The 19,102-nt window shown below is 34.5% G+C and overlaps 1 pseudogene; it reads left to right on the top strand.

Moving 5' to 3' along the window:
- Positions 1 to 19,102, top strand: part of LOC138440511 (large ribosomal subunit protein uL29 pseudogene) — a 137,762-nt pseudogene that overhangs the window by 45,226 nt on the left and 73,434 nt on the right.

Genomic DNA, 19,102 nt, shown 5'->3' with positions numbered 1-19,102 from the left:
CAACATAAACCATAACCAAATTAATAATTATCTGCAGCCTGGATTTAGAGTTTGAAACAAAAAGATATCATTGAAAACTAAGACACAATTTGAAATTCTGTGCCAGTGTTTAGACAAAACTAGAAACTTCAAACCTGAAATGAATTCTTATATTTGTCTGTTAGGTCTTCTCAGTAAATAAAAATGTTACTACTATGTTCCAGGAAGAATCATGACTGTCTTAAAGTTCTAGTATTTTTCTAGTATTAATTGAACTTTGGACTACTCTGAGATACTTTAGTATAGACCAGAATTTTGGAGTTTCAAATAATGATCTTTGACTATAAAATAGATGCTAGAATACAACAATCATTTTAATATGAATTAAACATCAACCTTGGATATTCATTGGAAGGACCAATGTTGAAGTTGAAGTTCCAATACTTTGGCCATTTTACACAAAGTACCATCTCGTTGGAAAAGACCCTGATGCTGGGAAAGACTGAGGGTAAGAGGAGAAGGGGACAACAGAGGATCACTGACTCAATGGACATGAGTTTCTGCAAATTCCAGGAGATAGTGAAGCCTGTTGTGCTGTAGTTCTTGGGGCCTCAAAGAGTCAGGTATTACTGAGCAACTGAACAGTAACAACAATGCATTATTGATATAATTTATATATTTAATAAGAGAGCCACTAGGATTTATATTTTGAGGATATGAAGTTTTAAGAAAATATGAGGAAAAAAACATTTTATATAATGTAAATAATAATTGCATTAACAATTTAGAATTAATTTCTTAAGTCCCAATATGGAATATAATGGTCTTTCTAAGAGCTTGAAAGTAGTCATCTAAGGACAAATAAAACATTAACTTCAACATTACGAAATTTAAGAACCATACTTTAATGTGATTGAAAAATAAAATTCATGTTAAAAGATATACTCATGGACAATAATTAGTAAAATAGGATGTCTATTTCTACAAATATATTTACCCTACTGTCTCCAATGATATCGTGGATTTGCAAATGCTTTCATTTGTTTAAGCAGTACGCACTGATATTCAGTTTGGAACTAGACATAGTGTTAGATGCTTCCCTAGTGGCTCAGTGGTAAACAATCCTCCTGCAATGCATGAGACCTGGGTTTGATTCCTGGATGTGGAAGATTCCCTGGAGAAGGAAATGGCTACCCACTCCAGTATTCTTGCTTGGAAAATTCCATGGAACAGAGGAACATGGAGAGCTACAGTCCATAGGGTTGCAAAGAGTCTCACACGACTGAGCACATTGTGTTAGATGCCTTATGAGGATCAATAAGGTAAGTAGAGGACACCCAGAGAAGACAGGATTCCCTGCTGAGTAGCTCGTGCTCTAAACAGAAAGATGGTCAACCACATGTGTGCTACAAAATGTTAGAACAAATATTTTGGGAGTAAAAAGACGAAAAGCAACTTTTAGTTCTAAAAACTATTAGCTCATTTAGGATTAGAAAGATGTTCATAGTGACATTATTACTTGAGTTTGCTTTTAAGAGAACAACTTTGTCTGCATATGAAGAATCTTGGAACTTCAGCCAGTTTAGAATTCTGGTCTAGAACAATCACATATGTGGAACAGGATGGTATTTAACATATCCCTATGAGATGGAGAAGTTATTGTTTTTGTTCTTTAGAAAACCTGGAAAATCCCCATTCAAAAGTCCCGTTCCAACACCCACCCCCACCACCGCATGTGTTGGCAGTATAATCCATCATATCTGAAAAGGTCCGCATCTTTGAATAAGAATCATGTTTCTACTGTGGTTTGAGATATTTCCATTGTGATGCTCACAACTATTTTTAATATTTATGGGATGGTGCTTCAGTCTGTTGCAAATTCAGAGCATATGTTCACCAGTGACAAGAACTAGAAGAATGCCATACATTTTATGAACTGTTAATAAGTCTGTAAACTGATTGTTTTGTAGCCAAAACTCTGTTACTACTGGCATTAGCCGACATTCCAATTTGGATTTCTTCTTGAAAATGAGACTGTTCTAAAGTAATAGCTCCGTTCTTGCCCTACTTTTGCTCAAAGCAGTATCAGATTTCACTTATGGAACATAATTTTTGGAGGAAAAAAAAACGTGGGGCTGCGTTGTTGGTTGTTTCTTTGTTCTTAGGTAAAGTCAACATTTTCTGTTTTAGACTTTGTGTGTATTTCTACAAAGTTAGCAAGCACACAAACAATGCCTATTGAGTAAACTTATCAAACTTAGGTTTTCATTTTAAACATATGGTGCTAACGTGGATGTATTAACACCCATGGCATATCATGTTGAGTGAGAACAACCTCTGTTTTAAAAAGCAATTCATTATTCAGATATTACTAATGTTTTAACAAATGTGAGAGAGTCTAGAAATGTTTGTGTAAACTAAAAAGCATTTTAGATATGAAAGTTATTTTTTTACTTTATTTTCATATTATTTTGTACATGTAGTTTTGATCTCCCATTCTACTTCCTTACATTGAAGATACCTTTCCCCAAAAGATCAGTATTATCATTAACAAATATTTATCAATTGCCTGCCATTTTCAAAGTTCTGGTTTAGGAACTGTGTGTATAAAAACATTCAAGATGTGTGCATATTAAACATGATCCTTTCTTTAACAGGTGTTTTGTTTTGTTTTTTTTTTCATCCCAAGTCCATAGCTTATATTAGGGTTCACTCTTGGTTTTGAACATTCTATGTATCTGACAAATGTATCATGATAAATATTCTCTATGATCCATTATCATTATCATGACATGTATTTTCTATAATTCTATTGAATATAGAATATTTAAATTGTCCTAAAATTCCTTTGCACTCAGACTATTTATCCCTACCTTTCCCCAAACATCTGGTTCAAGAGTTTTCAGATATTTGAAGAGGCCGCACCTAGGGAAAAAGTAGCCCCAAAATATCAGCTACACATAAATATATTTCCAATGATTTTTTGCAAACAGAAATAATGAAAGCATTCAGAAGATGAAGTGTTGTGGCCTGAAATTACCAGCAAAAGCTTAGCTTACATGGAACTAAACTGGAGAGGAACAGCCTTGACTAAGTAGAGAAATAGGGGAAAAGCTGGGAAGCTGGCAAAGGAGAATTCTGGAGGTAGGTGTATTTTTGGTTGGTCCTCAACATTTAATATTTGATGTTTTAATAATTTCTTAGGATGCGAAGACTTTCAGTGACCTCCAGGAACACATCTGAGTCATGCTTATGCAGTATAGATAGAGGGGAGTCATCCACTCCCACGGACTTTGAGAGTCATCTCCATCTGACCATGGTTCACGTGAGAAATCACCCTTCCTCTGTGGTCTCTTTCTAATGGGAGAGTTTTTAAAGGTCTGGGGTAATAGTTTTAGTTACAATCAAGCATTGATTTCTCTCTCTCTCTCTCTCTAAGTGGACATTAATTGGGCCATCTCATCCCAGGGAGAAGTGTAGCATAAAACAGGAATACAATATGTCTGGAAATGTTGGGGGTTATAGAGTATAAATTGCCAGAACTTCACCAGGACATTTATGTTGAGCACCTACTATGTATCATGTATTTTGTTAGTTGCAGTGGAGGACACAAAAACAGTGAAATATATCTGTATCATCAAGTTTACCAAGTCAAAAAGAAAATACATGAAATAGAGAACACCCAGGTAAATATGTTTCCATAGTGAATTGGAAACACATCCTTAAAATGCTGCAGCTCAAGACTGTCCTGTAAGTCCTGCATTAGGAGCCTTAACCCTGGCAGAAAGCACACAACTCTTAAAAAATGTATTTTATACAAGTCCTAGGGGCTTCTTGTGTAGGCTATCAATCTTGACAACATTTCTTGGTCAAATGTGGGTCTTTTCTGTTTTTAGTCAAGAACTGGAATTCCTATAATTATTACTAGAGGGAATACCATGTACTTGAGTGCAGTTTCTCCAGGGGGTAAAACAAGAGTGACATTTCTAAATGACCTAATGTTATTTTAACAAGGAATCATTCAATAAGAACATTGAGTCTGCTGAGTCGTAAAGACACAGACTATAAAGGACACGTCAATAACAGTGGACACATTGGACATTTTCTGCTTTAAGTTAAAGGGCACCGTTTTCTGGGGTACGAATGTTAGAGTACCCTCAGTTATCTACAAGAGGATTATGGCCTTTATTTGTGGAGTACACCTTCTACTCAACATAGCTTGGGCTTCCCAGGTGGCTCAGTGATAAAGAATCCCCCCTGCCAATGCAGGAGATGTGGATTTGATTCCTGGGTCTGGAAGATCCTCTGGAGGAGGAAATGGCAACCCACTCCACTATTCCTGCCTGGAGAAATCCATGGACAGAGGAAATTGGCAGGTTACAGTCATGGGTTGCAAAGAATCGGACACGACTGAAGGGACTAAACAACAACAAATTAGACAGCTCAGATGGAGAGCTGTCCAGGCTGTAAGGTGACAATGCTGATCCCAGGTCTGAGTGGAGAAAACAATAGTACATTTCACAACAAATAAATGGGCCTTTGGAATCATTACCTGTTTTACAGCAAAAAAATCTTCCTCCTCCCATCAGTAGACGATTTAAAATATACCCTAGATGCAATATCATGACTCTAAGCAATAAGCCTACCCACAGAAAACCTGGTGGATTGGGACTTATTTGGAGGTAGGCCAGCATTAACTTTAATACGGTTTTATTGATTTTGAATATAAATATTAATTTGAGCTAAAAGCTAATGAATACGTACAAGTTGAAGTCTTGCTGGGACCGTTTCAATAAATAGATGTTTATTAAATTCCTTTAAAAACTATTTTATTAAACAAATAAAAATGTTCCGTACTATCAGACTTACACCCTCAGTATACTTGGCAAATCGTTCTGCAGTGTGTATGAGAAGGTGCCTTCAATTCAGTCCTTCCAGAAAATTGGCAACGTTTTGGCTTCATTAATCACCAAAGTCTTCCGGGTGGGAAAATTAGTCATATGCTTGTTGTGAACTTCCTTGAGAGTACCAAGATGTGAAGTTTTAATACTCAATTAGCCGTATAACTTTTTCTTGAAAAGTAAATACCACTATATTAAAAAAAAAAAAAAACTACTCTGCACAGTATGTATGAGCCTATACCTATAAATTGTGTGTAACACTTTGTCCCACTGATTATTGTGAGGATTACATGTATATTACTTTTGTCGTATGAGGACTGAATAGGATTTGGAAGTTTCTTGTAAAATTCGATAAAGTACTATACATATTTAAGCATTGTTATTAATATTATCTGAGACTATGGGCTTTGTCTTCACATCGTCAGTAGAGATTTCTTGAAAAGTATCATCAATTTCTCTTGCTATCTCTCTGGGTTAATGTTTTATAGAATCAAGGTGAGTCATTCAGTCTCTTCTTTTCTTTTCCTTCCGCCCTCCCTTCCTTCTTCCTTCTCTTCCTCCTTTCTTTCACTCCCTCCCTTCTTTCCTTCCTTCCTTCTTTCTGTCCTTTCTTCCCCTATGTCCTTATCTTCACTATTTACAATACATGAATACAAGTATCAATCAACTTGTCCTCTCAAAATAAGCAGCTCTCAAACTCCCTAATACATAGGCCAGAATAATACATGTTTCTGTGCCAGACTGTAAAACTGACCACAATTCCTTGTAGAATCTTCCATAAAAAATGGAAACTCTTTACTCCTTGCATCTGAGCTGGTCCTGTGACTTGCTTTGACCAACAGCATTGTGTACTGTCAGAGAATTGATGCTGAAACCATTCTGATTTTAGGATTCAAGATGCCTTACATTAGTTTGTGCTCCCTCTTAGAAACCTGAAGTGTATGTAAGCCCTCATTAGCCTCCTTGATGAACAGATAAGCCCTCCCATTTGCATCCATTTTAGGCCACTTCTCAGCCTACGATGTAGCTGCCTGCAGTGCGTGAGTTAGCCCTGCCTAGATTAGAGAAACCACCAGTTGAAGTTTCAAATTGATGATCTATGGAGTCATGAACAAAATAAAGTGATTATTTTTTTGAGCCATTAAATTTAGTTGTGAATAGTTAGGCAGCAAAAATTAACCAGTAACCCCTACCAATGATAGATTATACAGAACTGAGACATCACAAGCCCAAATCATAAATTTTCACTGGTTCTATTATAATTACGCTGTTAATCAGAAAACATTTCTCTAATCTTGGAAGATCATTGGAACTCTCTTCATGTGCTCTAAGATATTAGAAAACCCTTAACCCTTAGATTTAGGGATATATAGAGTGAGTATGTTCTCAAATAGTAAACACATTAAAAATCGTTAGACCTCCATGATTACTTTGACTGATGAATGTCGTGGAAATGATGCTGAATCCCTTCTAAGCCCAGGATTCAACATTCCCAGGCCTTACATTCTTCTATGCTCCCTCTTGGAACCCTGCACCAAAATGTGAATAAGCCCTGACTAATTCTTGGATAATGAGAAACCACAGAGGGGCACACCATATTCAAGAAGCAATATCCTTTTAGCAGGAAAATATGATAATAAAAGAAATAAAAATTGATAATGAAGTATAAAATTATTGACTTTACTGTCAGACCAAATGTTTGTGGTCCCTCAATATACACATTCAATATTTGTGGTCCCTCAATATACACATTCACATATATTAAAGGTATCCACATTTTTAAAGTGAAAGATAAATATGAAAAATGTGTTTTTCATGTATACTTAAAAATAGTACTAATTTTAAAAAATTTAAACTACTAAAAAATTTCTCCAAAACCATGAGTAGACATAATTATGAAATTTAGAAATGCATAAGTATTTGTGTCTAAATAAGCAGAATGGCATAAGCTGGAATCAAGATTGCTGGGAGAAATGTCAATAACCTCAGATATGTAGATATCTTAAGGGAAATCAACCCTGAATACTCTTTGGAAGGACTGATGCTGAAGTTCCAGTATTTTGGTATCTGATGGGAACAGCCGACTCATTGGAAAAGTTCCTGATGCTGGGAAAGATTGAGGGCAGAAGGAGAAGAGGGTGTCAGAGGATGAGGTGGCTGGATGTAAAACTAAACAAGTTTTAGTGTAAAACTAAACAAGTTGTACACACATATTTAATCTTCATATTTATTTTCACACTTTATCTGTGTGTGTTTGACTTAGTCACAGAAAGAAAATAAAAATGGGGATGGCTATGCATGTGTGTGGCAGGGAATATATGGGGAATCTCTTTACCATCACCTTAATTTTTCCATGATCCTAAAGCTACTTTAAGAGGCTTCCTAGGTGGGTCAGTGGTAAAGAGTCACCTGCCAATGCAAGGAGATGCAGGAGACACAGGTTTAATCCCTGGATGGAGAAGAGCCCCTGTTGGAGGAAATGGCAACCCACTTCAGGATTCTTGCCTGGAGGATTCCCCATTGACTGCAGTTCATAGGGTCACAAAGACTTGAGCATGACTGAGTGACTGAGCACACACACACATCTGCTTTAAAAATACAATCTTAATTTAAGAAGAACAACAAAAAAAAAAGCAATAAGAAGATCTGTAATAGTGGGCAGGCACATTTGGTACTCCAATATTAGACTGTGTATCTGATAATAATGATGGTAGAAGCTGTTGGTGGGGCTTTTTTCAATCATACAGTAACATCAGGCCAAGACACCACCAAAAGAGAATAGTTATGCAAGATTAGTAAAATAAAATTAAGAAGGTCTAGATTACTTTGTTAATCAATATAGTGAAAATGAGTATACTACCCAAAGCAATTTACAAATTCAATGCAATCCCTATAAAGCTACCAGCCACATTTTTCACAGAACTAGAACAAATAATTTCAAGATTTGTATGGAAATACAAAAAACCTCGAATAGCCAAAGCAATCTTGAGAAAGAAGAATGGAACTGGAGGAATCAACTTGCCTGACTTCAGGCTCTTCTACAAAGCCACAGTCATCAAAACAGTATGGTACTGGCACAAAGACAGACATATAGATCCATGGAACAAAATAGAAAGCCCAGAGATAAATTCACACACATATGGACACCTTATCTTTGACAAAGGAGGCAAGAATATACAATGGAGTAAAGACAATCTCTTTAACAAGTGGTGCTGGGAAAACTGGTCAACCACTTGTAAAAGAATGAAACTAGATCACTTTCTTACACCGCACACAAAAATAAACTCAAAATGGATTAAAGATCTAAATGTAAGGCCAGAAACTATAAAACTCCTAGAGGAGAACATAGGCAAAACACTCTCAGACATAAATCACAGCAGGATCCTCTATGATCCACCTCCCAGAATTCTGGAAATAAAAGCAAAAATAAACAAATGAGATCTAATTAAAATTAAAAGCTTCTGCACAACAAAGGAAAATATAAGCAAGGTGAAAAGACAGCCTTCTGAATGGGAGAAAATAATAGCAAATGAAGCAACTGACAAACAACTAATCTCAAAAATATACAAGCAACTTCTGCAGCTCAATTCCAGAAAAATAAATGATTCAATCAAAAAATGGGCCAAAGAACTAAATAGACATTTCTCCAAAGAAGATATACGGATGGCTAACAAACACATGAAAAGATGCTTGACATCACTCACTATTAGAGAAATGCAAATCAAAACCACAATGAGGTACCACTTCACACCAGTCAGAATGGCTGCGATCCAAAAATCTGCAAGCAATAAATGCTGGAGAGGGTGTGGAGAAAAGGGAACCCTCCTACACTGTTGGTGGGAATGCAAACTAGTACAGCCACTATGGAGAACAGTGTGGAGATTCCTTAAAAAATTGCAAATAGAACTACCTTATGACCCAGCAATCCCACTTCTGGGCATACACACCGAGGAAACCAGAATTGAAAGAGACACATGTACCCCAATGTTCATCACAGCACTGTTTATAATAGCCGGGACATGGAAACAACCTAGATGCCCATCAGCAGATAAATGGATAAGAAAGCTGTGGTACATATACACAATGGAGTATTACTCAGCCATTAAAAAGAATTCATTTGAATCAGTTCTGTTGAGATGGATGAAACTGGAGCCGATTATACAGAGTGAAGTAAGCCAGAAAGAAAAACACCAATACAGTATACTAACACATATATATGGAATTTAGGAAGATGGCAGTGATGACCCTGTATGCAAGACAGCAAAAAAGACACAGATGTGTATAATGGACTTTTGGACTCAGAGGGAGAGGGAGAGGGTGGGATGATTTGGGAGAATGGCATTCTAACATGCATACTATCATGTAAGTATCGAATTGCCAGTCTATGTCCGACGCAGGATACAGCATGCTTGGGGCTGGTGCATGGGGATGACCCAGAGAGATGTTATGGGGAGGGAGGTGGGAGGGGAGTTCATGATTGGGAACGCATGTAAGAATTAAAGATTTTAAAATTAAAAAAAAAAAAAAGAAAAGAAAAAATATCTCTTTTGTGATCCATCAAAGTTTAATGTGAAAATACTCAGTAAAATTCTACTGTCAATCTGAATTAACAATGACTGATAGCAAATTGTTCTCAAATGCACACGGAAATTCAGAATGTGGCCAAATATATCTTATGGGACCTCCTTCAAAGACTGTAAACAATCATTTTGATTACTAATTTAGCTCAATTTATTTATATCTAGTGTAAAAGTAAACTTTGAGCTTATGCTCAGAGTATTCCTAATTCTAATTTAATTAAAGCTTTACCAATATTAACATCTGGGATAGATTTGCCGGTAACATTTTCAAGTTTTTTTTTTTTTTAATTGAGAGTCATTGATGAGCATAAGGTTGTATGGACTTATGTATGTTTTTATTATACTGCTCACTGTAACACTTTACTTAGGTATTGATGAAATATAGAAATTACCCACCCATTTCTGTGGCTTGTTGGAGCATGAGGGCAAACTATTAACATGAGTTTCTCTGGGAAAACTGAGAATACAATTTCATAAGAGTATATCTCTAAGGGTAGGCCCTGAATTACCTATTTCTTAGTGTTGTACCTTACAGAGCCTTGCACACTACCTAAGGCACATTTGATAAGGATTTGCTAAAAGATATACTAAACAATTTCTTACTGGTTGTTTTGATTTAGTTTCTAACTAGGCTTCACATCAGAATTTCACGGAAAGTTACAACAATTTTTCATTATTGCATTGTTATTATCTCTTTAGCTCTTTGCAATCATTTTAGAGTCAATCCCAATTATGAAAGAAAACAATGACTAATAAAAGCAATTTCCAAATTACACAATGCATTCATATTTACAGTTTTGTTTGGAAACTCCAAATGTGCTTTTCCATAGAAACAACATTAGAAATAATTAGGTTCCCAGGCCAGAACACAAAATCCTATTTGATCATTAACATAGATAAATTATACTCAAATGGAACAAGTCTAAGTTGCAAATTCTGATAGTTGGTGGATGTACAGAGCAGAAGGAATTTTTTTTTTTTTTCCGTTTCTGCTACAGGGTTGCCCAGTGTTAACATTTCAAGATATACACAGATTGTATTTGAAGTGCATTTATCAGTTTTTTTTAATTTAGAGTTTTCCTCTTACTTTGGGGCCCCAGAGAAGTCTCAGAAGCCCTACTCATCAACTGTGGCATATAACTTACCTCTCTTTTCTCTTCCTGTTTAAACAGAGCAATTAGGATGGGAACTTGCTAATTAAACCAATTCACACTGAGGTATAAATGACTGAAGCCTTTTAACTAGAATCAAGAGAAAGATTTCCATTTTTTTAAGAGGTCATTAACCAAACTAAACTTTAGTTGAAAGAATTCAAGCACTGTTTCAAAATAATGTTAAAAAAGAAAGAGCTAATGTGAGTGAAGACATTTTCAGGCTGTTAACTAGAGTAAATAAAAGTTTATTTTGTATGTGACTTTTAGGTTAATTTCCTTGAATATTTTTATCCTTAAATTTTACAATCTTTATTCTTTCATTTTTAAGACAGAATTGTCTCAAAAATTAAAAACAAAGTTTATTTATATGTGATTTTTTCCCTTGAAGAAAACCTTTAATCATAATATTTTGGAGAAGGAAATGACAACCCACTCCAGTACTCTTGCCTGGAGAATTCCATGGACAGAAGAGCCTGGCAGGCTTACAGTCCGTGGGATTGCGCAGTTGGATATGACTGTGCAAATAACTTTCTTTCCTTTTCACAATCTTTATTCCTTCATTTTTAAGATAGAGTTTTGAAGAGTTTACGTTGTTAATTTTATCTGATTGTATTATTTAAAAATAATAGTACTTAACATTGAAAAGATATTAGTAGCTCTTTTTAGAAGGAGGTGGAATGAAAGGTGGAATGAAAACTGAGGAACAGGAGAGCATAAACCAGAAGTTCTGAAATCAAGGCAGTACTCTGATTTTTCTCAAAAAAAAATTTTTTTTCTAGCCAAGATAAGATATGAGTTCTTATTTTTTAGAATAATCACAGCAGAAAATTGTTCTCTTTAAAACTGAACACCAGACCTGTACGTACCCTATATTATTTCTAAAGTTTAATGTTTATTCAGCAACAGGGATATTGAGCATTGCATATGAAAAAAACTTTTCCCCATATTTTTGGGAAAAAATTTGATGTTTTTGCCAAGATTTTATACTATTCTCTTTCATGAGAATTTGGTCCAAGCACATTGTATCTTCTCACCATGTTTCTTAGAATGTGTGATATGTAATAATCCACTGCTATTTTTACCAGGATGGTTAATGTCTTCTTCACAGATGTGTCTTAGCAATGGTGATGTGTAATCTGACATTTAAGAGCGTAGAGCTTTAAATCTGGAGAAGGAAATGGCGACTCACTCCAGTATTCTTGCCTGGGAAATCTGGCGGGTTAGCGTCTGCGGGGTCGCAAAAGAGTCAGATAGGACTCAGTGACTAAATAACAGCAACAATAAAAGCTTTAAACTCGTTCACACTTTTTAAAGTCAAAAAATATATGCATTTGCTATATGTGGATATAGAATGGTTGATAGGATGTGCAAGAGTATTGGAGATAAGGATCTTGAGAGTGAAAATATATTCATACCACTGGTTCCCTGCATTCTCTCCCCTATATGACCCTTACCTGACTTACTTTTGCCAGAGAATGAATAATTCTGTGGGAGGGTGAAACTATTTCTAACAGTATGTGTTGCTTACACTTTTGGATACTAAGTAATTTTTCTTGGGACAGGAAGGTCTATGGTCTCAGTGGCATAAATTTCACACTCATAATAAAAACAAGTATCGGTATAGAAGACCTGGAAGTTCTGATTGGTCATGGAAATTTATAAGGGGCAACCCCTTTAAATTGATAAATTTTCCATGTGTACAGCAGAGTGAGTATCTGATTAAAAGCTTTCAAATAACCCTGCTTTTGAGGATATATGTCCTCCAGGCTGGGGTCATTAGCCTTACTGGAATGAAAAACACAAATTCAGAGCTTTTTGAACTCTGCCATACTCTATTTTCACTGATAGTTAAAGCCTTTCTACTCCTGCTAACGATCTATTCACTTGGCTTCTTATTGCAATCAATAAATGTCAGGATATTCATGCTCTGCATATTAATACACAAAAAGCATTGTATGTTAATTCAATATTCGGCCTTTATATTTTCTGTGGTAAAGAAAATTATTTTTCTTTACCTTGGATTGCCAGTTTATTATCTCTTCAAAATCCTCAAAACAATAAATCCATGATAAAACAAAACAAAACAACATTGTGGAACCATGATTTATACAGCTTCCTTGAACAAATATAGAGATTCTAGCTCATGGTGGTTGTAAAAATATGAGCTACATTTCATTATAATTGCTATTGATGACTTCAAACTGCACACAGAAGGTGAAAACTAGAAAACAATGCATACTGTGGGATGATATTGCATATAGATTAATTACTTATATGATTTAGAATGTTGCAATACAGCATATTACACAATGGTTTAAATTAACTGGCAGCCATCATCTCCCATAGGACTAAATGACCATAAGTTTCAATTGCTGTTCTTTGGCAATGTTAATAGCATTGAGTTATATGCTGAATATCATGTTTTAAAAATTGTCAGTGTTGGGTGGAGTTAGTATTTATTCATTTTAATATGCTGACTTCCTAAATTGTTACATTCATAACAACTTTTAAACATAGATAAAACTGTAATTTCAAAAGTTCTGTGTTTCTATTATTAATGATTTTTCATTACAGCATATTCTTGCACTCATATATCCTAACTGGAAATCTATGGGCAAGAGAGCTACCTAATTATGCTGAAGAAAGAAAACCTTCTGGCTAAGACTTTCAGAATGGCAATTTTAAGAGAGGTGAGGAGGAATCTAACTCAAGATGAATCCAAGAGAGTTGGTAATAGGTATCCTAAGTTGGATACAACTTAGCAATTGAACAACAGCCACAAGCTTCCTTATTACATTTTTACATTTTATCTTATTTTTTAACTAAGTAGGGGGAGAGAAGGGAAATTAAAACTAAATTCTTTTTACATTGTCTTCTTTTTTTTAATTTTTATTTTTGCTTTATTTTACTTTACAATACTGTATTGGTTTTGCCATACATTGACATGAATCCACCATGACGAATTACTGGGGTTGGGAAGGGAAGAAATAGTGTTACCATTTTGAGATCTGCTAGATCTCAAAAGAAAAAAGTACACATTCAAACCATTCATTGATTTAAATCCATAGGTTTAATGATAATAATAGGATTCAGGTGGAAGAAAGATGAATAACAAATGTTAGGTGTAAAAGAAACAAGTCTGTCCTTGTTCATGCATGGCCCCATGCCTATGTGTATATGTCCACAAACACACACATACACTATGTAAAAAAATTTTATCTTCTCTACCATTATAACTCCTTGAAATGCTTTGTCCCAAATATCCTGACAGATTTTTCTCCACAAGCTTGCTTCTACCATTATTTCAGCACCAAATGCCAAGTCTTATTAAAATATTGGGATGGTAGTAAAGTGGAAAATCAGAGTGTGTAAGAGGAAACATTCTCCCAACAAGGAATAATTTAAAATTTTAATTTTTTTTAAGTAGGATAACACAATTTTTCTGTTTTTCTTTTCAAATGTTATTCTAAAAAAGTGTTATTTTAATAGCAAACATTTCAGCCCAAATCTTTCTTAAAGTATGGGTCAACTTTAAAACAAAATCACTATTTTATAAAAACAATAATGGGCAAAAGAAATTGGTTTCTTAGTCTTACCATATTATAAGTTGTTTGTATTTACTGGGCCACCCTGGTAGCTCAGAAGGTAAAGAATCCGCCTGCAATGTAGGAGACCTGGATTCAGTTCCCGGGACAGGAAGATCTCCTGGAGAAGGGAATGGCAACCCACTCCAGTGTTCTTGCCCAGAGAATCCCATGGACAGAGGAGTCTGGTGGGCTACAGTCCATGGGGTTGCAAAGAGACAGACATGATTGAGTGACTAACACACACTTATATTTACTAGATCATAAAAGAGGGATTAAGAGTGGATTCAACCTGTACAGATTCAGAAGCTACTTTGTTTTATTGATCAGTTTACATAACATTTCTGTGCCTCAGTCTCCTAGTCCATAAAATGAACATAATATCTCATGTAAAGTGCTTAAAAGATGACATTTATATAGGTTCCCCCCAAAAAACCCACTTATTATTATCCACTCTATGCAACTTATTTTCTTAGTATTTTAGCAGTTTCACGTTAAATGACTTTTCTTTTTTGTTGTTAAACTATCTTTTCTTTCTGGTGGTCAGTGGAAGTAAGAATGGAAAGGTATTGGTTTTCAGTGAGAGCTTAATTATCATGTTACTCATAAGGACTTTAGGGAGCTAATAAATATGAAAAGCATTAATACCTCTTCTAGGAATCCTGACTTATGTCATAATATTTTAAGCTAGATACACTCATTTTCTAAATAACGCAGTGGGGCAAGCTTCTCATTGGAACGGGTCTTTAAATGAGTAGCATCCTTACACGACTGGAGATAACCATTTCTTTTCTAGACTAAATCTGTTCAAATGTATATGAGGCTCAGTCTCGCTCTCTATTCACTTCTTGATCACAGAGCACAAGCTGTAGTTCAGAGAAGAAGTTGTTTTAGGCTTTGTTGTCAGTTAGAACAGAGAATTAGAAGCTTACATGTTTCAGGTCTAATGCAACAAAGAAAATTATTCCACTGGGAGTAACAGGGTATTGGAAGGTCCACACCAGCAGTATGATGTAGAAAAATAAAGATGCTTGTCAAGATAACTTAAAGGAAAAGAAAGAAGGAAGAAAAAGAGGGAAAATGGAAGGAAAGAAGGAAGGAAGGAGGAAAGGGAGGGAGTGAGGAAGGAGGGAAGGAAGGAAAGAGGGAGGTAGGGAGGAGGGAAGGAAAAGAAGGGAAGGAAGAAGGAGAAGGAGACCAAGAATATTCTATTATTTTCTAGGTTTCTGACCTTGATCATGACCCAAACTCCCACAACACAATTTAGGTAAATTATTGATAGAGTTCTTTGGAAAGTGCTTTTTAGTCTGACTTATTCGCATAATTGACTCAATTCTCAATTTACTACTTCACTTTGGTGGTGGGGACGTGGCCAAAGAGGATTTTTGGCAACCATCCATTCCCCTGCTGACCTCTTCCTAATCAGGTTAACCACAGATGGAAAGAGTTGATTTAAACTATATTTTTATTTGGTCCTTGGTGAAACTGGAAAAAAAAACAGGTTTAATAGCCCTACCTTTGGATTGGATACAAATGAGTGCTTCATATGATTATTTCAAGAGTCTGCTTTTCTAATAGGAATTAAGATCAGCAATGCTATCATGATCATATCAATAAGTACATTTCATAAAACTTTAGTTTTTCTTGTAATTACCTTTCAGCCAAATAAAGTATAGGCTATTTACATGAATTTTTAAAGTAAGATTTGTATAATTTTTAAAAATAAAAGCATATATTCTGACAAGTGATCTTTAGAGATTAGTAATTCTATGTTTTTAATTCTGCATTTTCAATATGTGACAGAATTAAAACTTGCAAATATTAATAAACTTTTAATTCATGATATGTTTGCCATGGGAAAATTTTTCTGTATACTAAATATATATGTGAAGGAACTTCAACTTAAACTATTCTCAGGGAGATACCTATTTATGCACGGATTAACTTGCTGATCAACAGTGACACAAAGAATACGTAAGAACTGGTTTATCATTTTAGGAGTGGGGCATAGAAGAGATGAATTTAGAATTACCAATTTGAACACCAAGTAAAACTGACTTCTTAAGAAAGTAAAATATCAAGCTAATTTTTTAAGTGTATGAAATCTTTATGACATTAAATCCCTTGCACTATCCCAGTGTGATGCATTAATATGTTGATTTTCCTTCATTTTTTGTGACTTTTGCCAAAAGAGAAATAGGGCCAAGTAAATACTGCTAGAAAGCAACGAATTCAGCTGTAAACCCTGATGAACATCTCAATCAAAGGGAAATAACATCCAGACTATAGCGCTGAGAAGGAAAATAATCTTTTGGCCTCACAGCCTCCCTTCTCTGCCCATCCCCCATTGTCTCAGCAGGGTGGAACTTAAACAAAAGGAATAGAGCCAATAGGTCTGTAAAAGCATGTTCTTTGTACATAGTCAAGCTCTCTAGAGGGCAGTGTATTAAATTGCAGATATTATCTAGCTAAACTCCAAATCATAAAAGCATGAAATTAGTAATTGACTCAATTTGCCTCATTTATTAGTAGCTCAGACCTCTGCTTGAATTAATATTGCCCAATGGAATTTCAAGTAGTGGTGACATGGCGTATCATGACAGAGATTAGGGCCTGCTTCTATTACTGCATTTTAAACATCCCGCAGCCTCCAATTAGGTTAGCTCTAATCTAACATGCATGCTGTTGGCACTTTTATTGTCAATAAGATGCAGTGTCAGTTGTTTATAACCTTGTGTTCAGTTTGGCCAGTGAGGGATTCATCCTACCTTAATTTGGCATGATCTCTACAGTTACTTTTGCATCTTCTCTCATAGGGGTTTACGTATTATATTCTCTGTTGGTTTCAATAATATGCATCAATTAAAGATGGAAGTTAGTTATCTATACATATGTAATATAAAAATTACTAATAACATACTGAGTTTCATTCTAAATGCACATAGCATAGCCAAATATAATTATATACTTTTTAATATTATATTTTTCTATTAATGATGACTGGTGTGTTCATAGACATGTGCATTGAATTTACAGTATTATTTAAATAACATCTCTTTTGTAAAGAATTGTAATATTCTTTTGTTATATTAGTAATGACTAAAAATAATTTTCTTATCTCTGAGAATTAAGAAATTTAATTTATAGCAGAACATTAGTACTTTCATGAGCATTATGAAAATGAGTCACAGGAAATTAGGTACTGTTTTCTGTTATTAAATAACTGAAAAATATTTTTGGTCAAAATCATCCCTGACAAAATCCAAATAAAGCAAGGTACCAGAACCTACCTTGAATTTGACCTGAGTCTTGAAAGGAATAACATGAATTTTTAAAGCAGTGGCAATTCCTCAGAAGTTTAATCTATAGGAAACAGCCCTGAAGATAAGTTCTCTACATTCTGTAACTTGGATTTTTATAAATTTCACCATTGGCCAATGCATACTATACAGAAAAACATTTAAATAGGTGCTTTGGCTTTAAATTACTTGGAACCATTTGATTCATGAAGATACAATACATCTTTGCCATTGTGGAATTAAAGGAAAGAAAACAATGCCAAAATATATAAGCACATGAAATATCACAATCTGAATCTGCTTCAAATGCTTATCATAAAGTCACTGATATTTTTTCATGGTCAGGATATAGCAAAAGTGCATCTTCAAAAAATGAAAAGGTTTAAAAGGTTCTGCCCAAAAACTGTATTAAGAGAAGGGAAGTAATTGTTACAAATGTCCTTGTTGGTAAAATATTTCAGACAGAATTAACGACCACACGGAGTTAATGGCCCTAGGACCACAAGCTCTTCCAGTTGATCATTAATCCTCAGGAAATACTGGCATCGTATATGTTATTGTTGAAACTATATATAACCAAGAGTTCCACTTTGTTCTTTCATTTCTACTTGAGTTATATCCCACCTGTTGAGTTCAAGTTGAATATCCAATGGAAAAAGTTCTGAAGGACATTAGCTATTACTAGCAATAGTTACCAAATTGATTACATCCCCCTAGAGAGAAATGAACTGCTCTAATTTCTATGTAAATATAAATTACCTTCATTTTACAATTTTCCTAGTCAACATTTTCCTCAGATATTTTAAAGTCATTTGATATAACAAATGACTAAAAGCATGTTTTTTTTGTACATAGTTAAGCTCTCTAGAGGGCTTGACTATATATTTTAGATGATTTATATATTTTAGATGATATTTAATGTTTAATAAAATTCTGATTAATTATTACTGTTCACTAGAAGTTTAAAATGGAAAATGCTGAGCCCAATAAATTCAGTGTACTAGGCTTTCTTCAACTTTGTGAACTTGAAAAGAAATCAAAGCCATAGAAAGATATGTTCTAATATAAACAAAATTTATTCACATATTTTATATTGAATATATTATTGTATTATTGTTTAATTTTAATTAATTCTATATTGGTTAATAATTCAGAATGTCATATTTTGGAGTTAAATTATATTCATGTATATATATTATATTACAGTAAACTGTTTCTAGCATATATATAAGTATTTTTGTGTGAAATTGAAAAATCAGAAATGAAAGAATGCATGTCATTGGGTTAAATAAATTTCATTTTAAATTATAGTAATATAAGATAGATTACTTATTGCTCCTATTTTTGTCCCTTCATTCTATTACTCTGTTAATCCACTCATCAATTTTATTTTCTTATTCTGCCGGTATCATATCGATCCCAATATAATCTATTCATTGTGAGTTACAATTCTACCTCCTTTTCATATTTTCTTTTCTTTGTATCATTCTTGCTTTTATGTCCTTCCCTTCTCACAACCATTCCACGCATTTTCAAACTTTTTTTTCTAGCAGAATGTTTAACAAAGTAAAAGGGTCCAAACCACCTTTGGATTATAGTAAAAGC

Source organism: Ovis canadensis, chromosome 1, assembly GCF_042477335.2.
Source record: "Ovis canadensis isolate MfBH-ARS-UI-01 breed Bighorn chromosome 1, ARS-UI_OviCan_v2, whole genome shotgun sequence".
Taxonomy (NCBI): domain Eukaryota; kingdom Metazoa; phylum Chordata; class Mammalia; order Artiodactyla; family Bovidae; genus Ovis; species Ovis canadensis.
The sequence above is the reverse complement of the archived record's forward strand: the minus strand, read 5'-3'. Positions and strand labels throughout refer to the sequence as shown.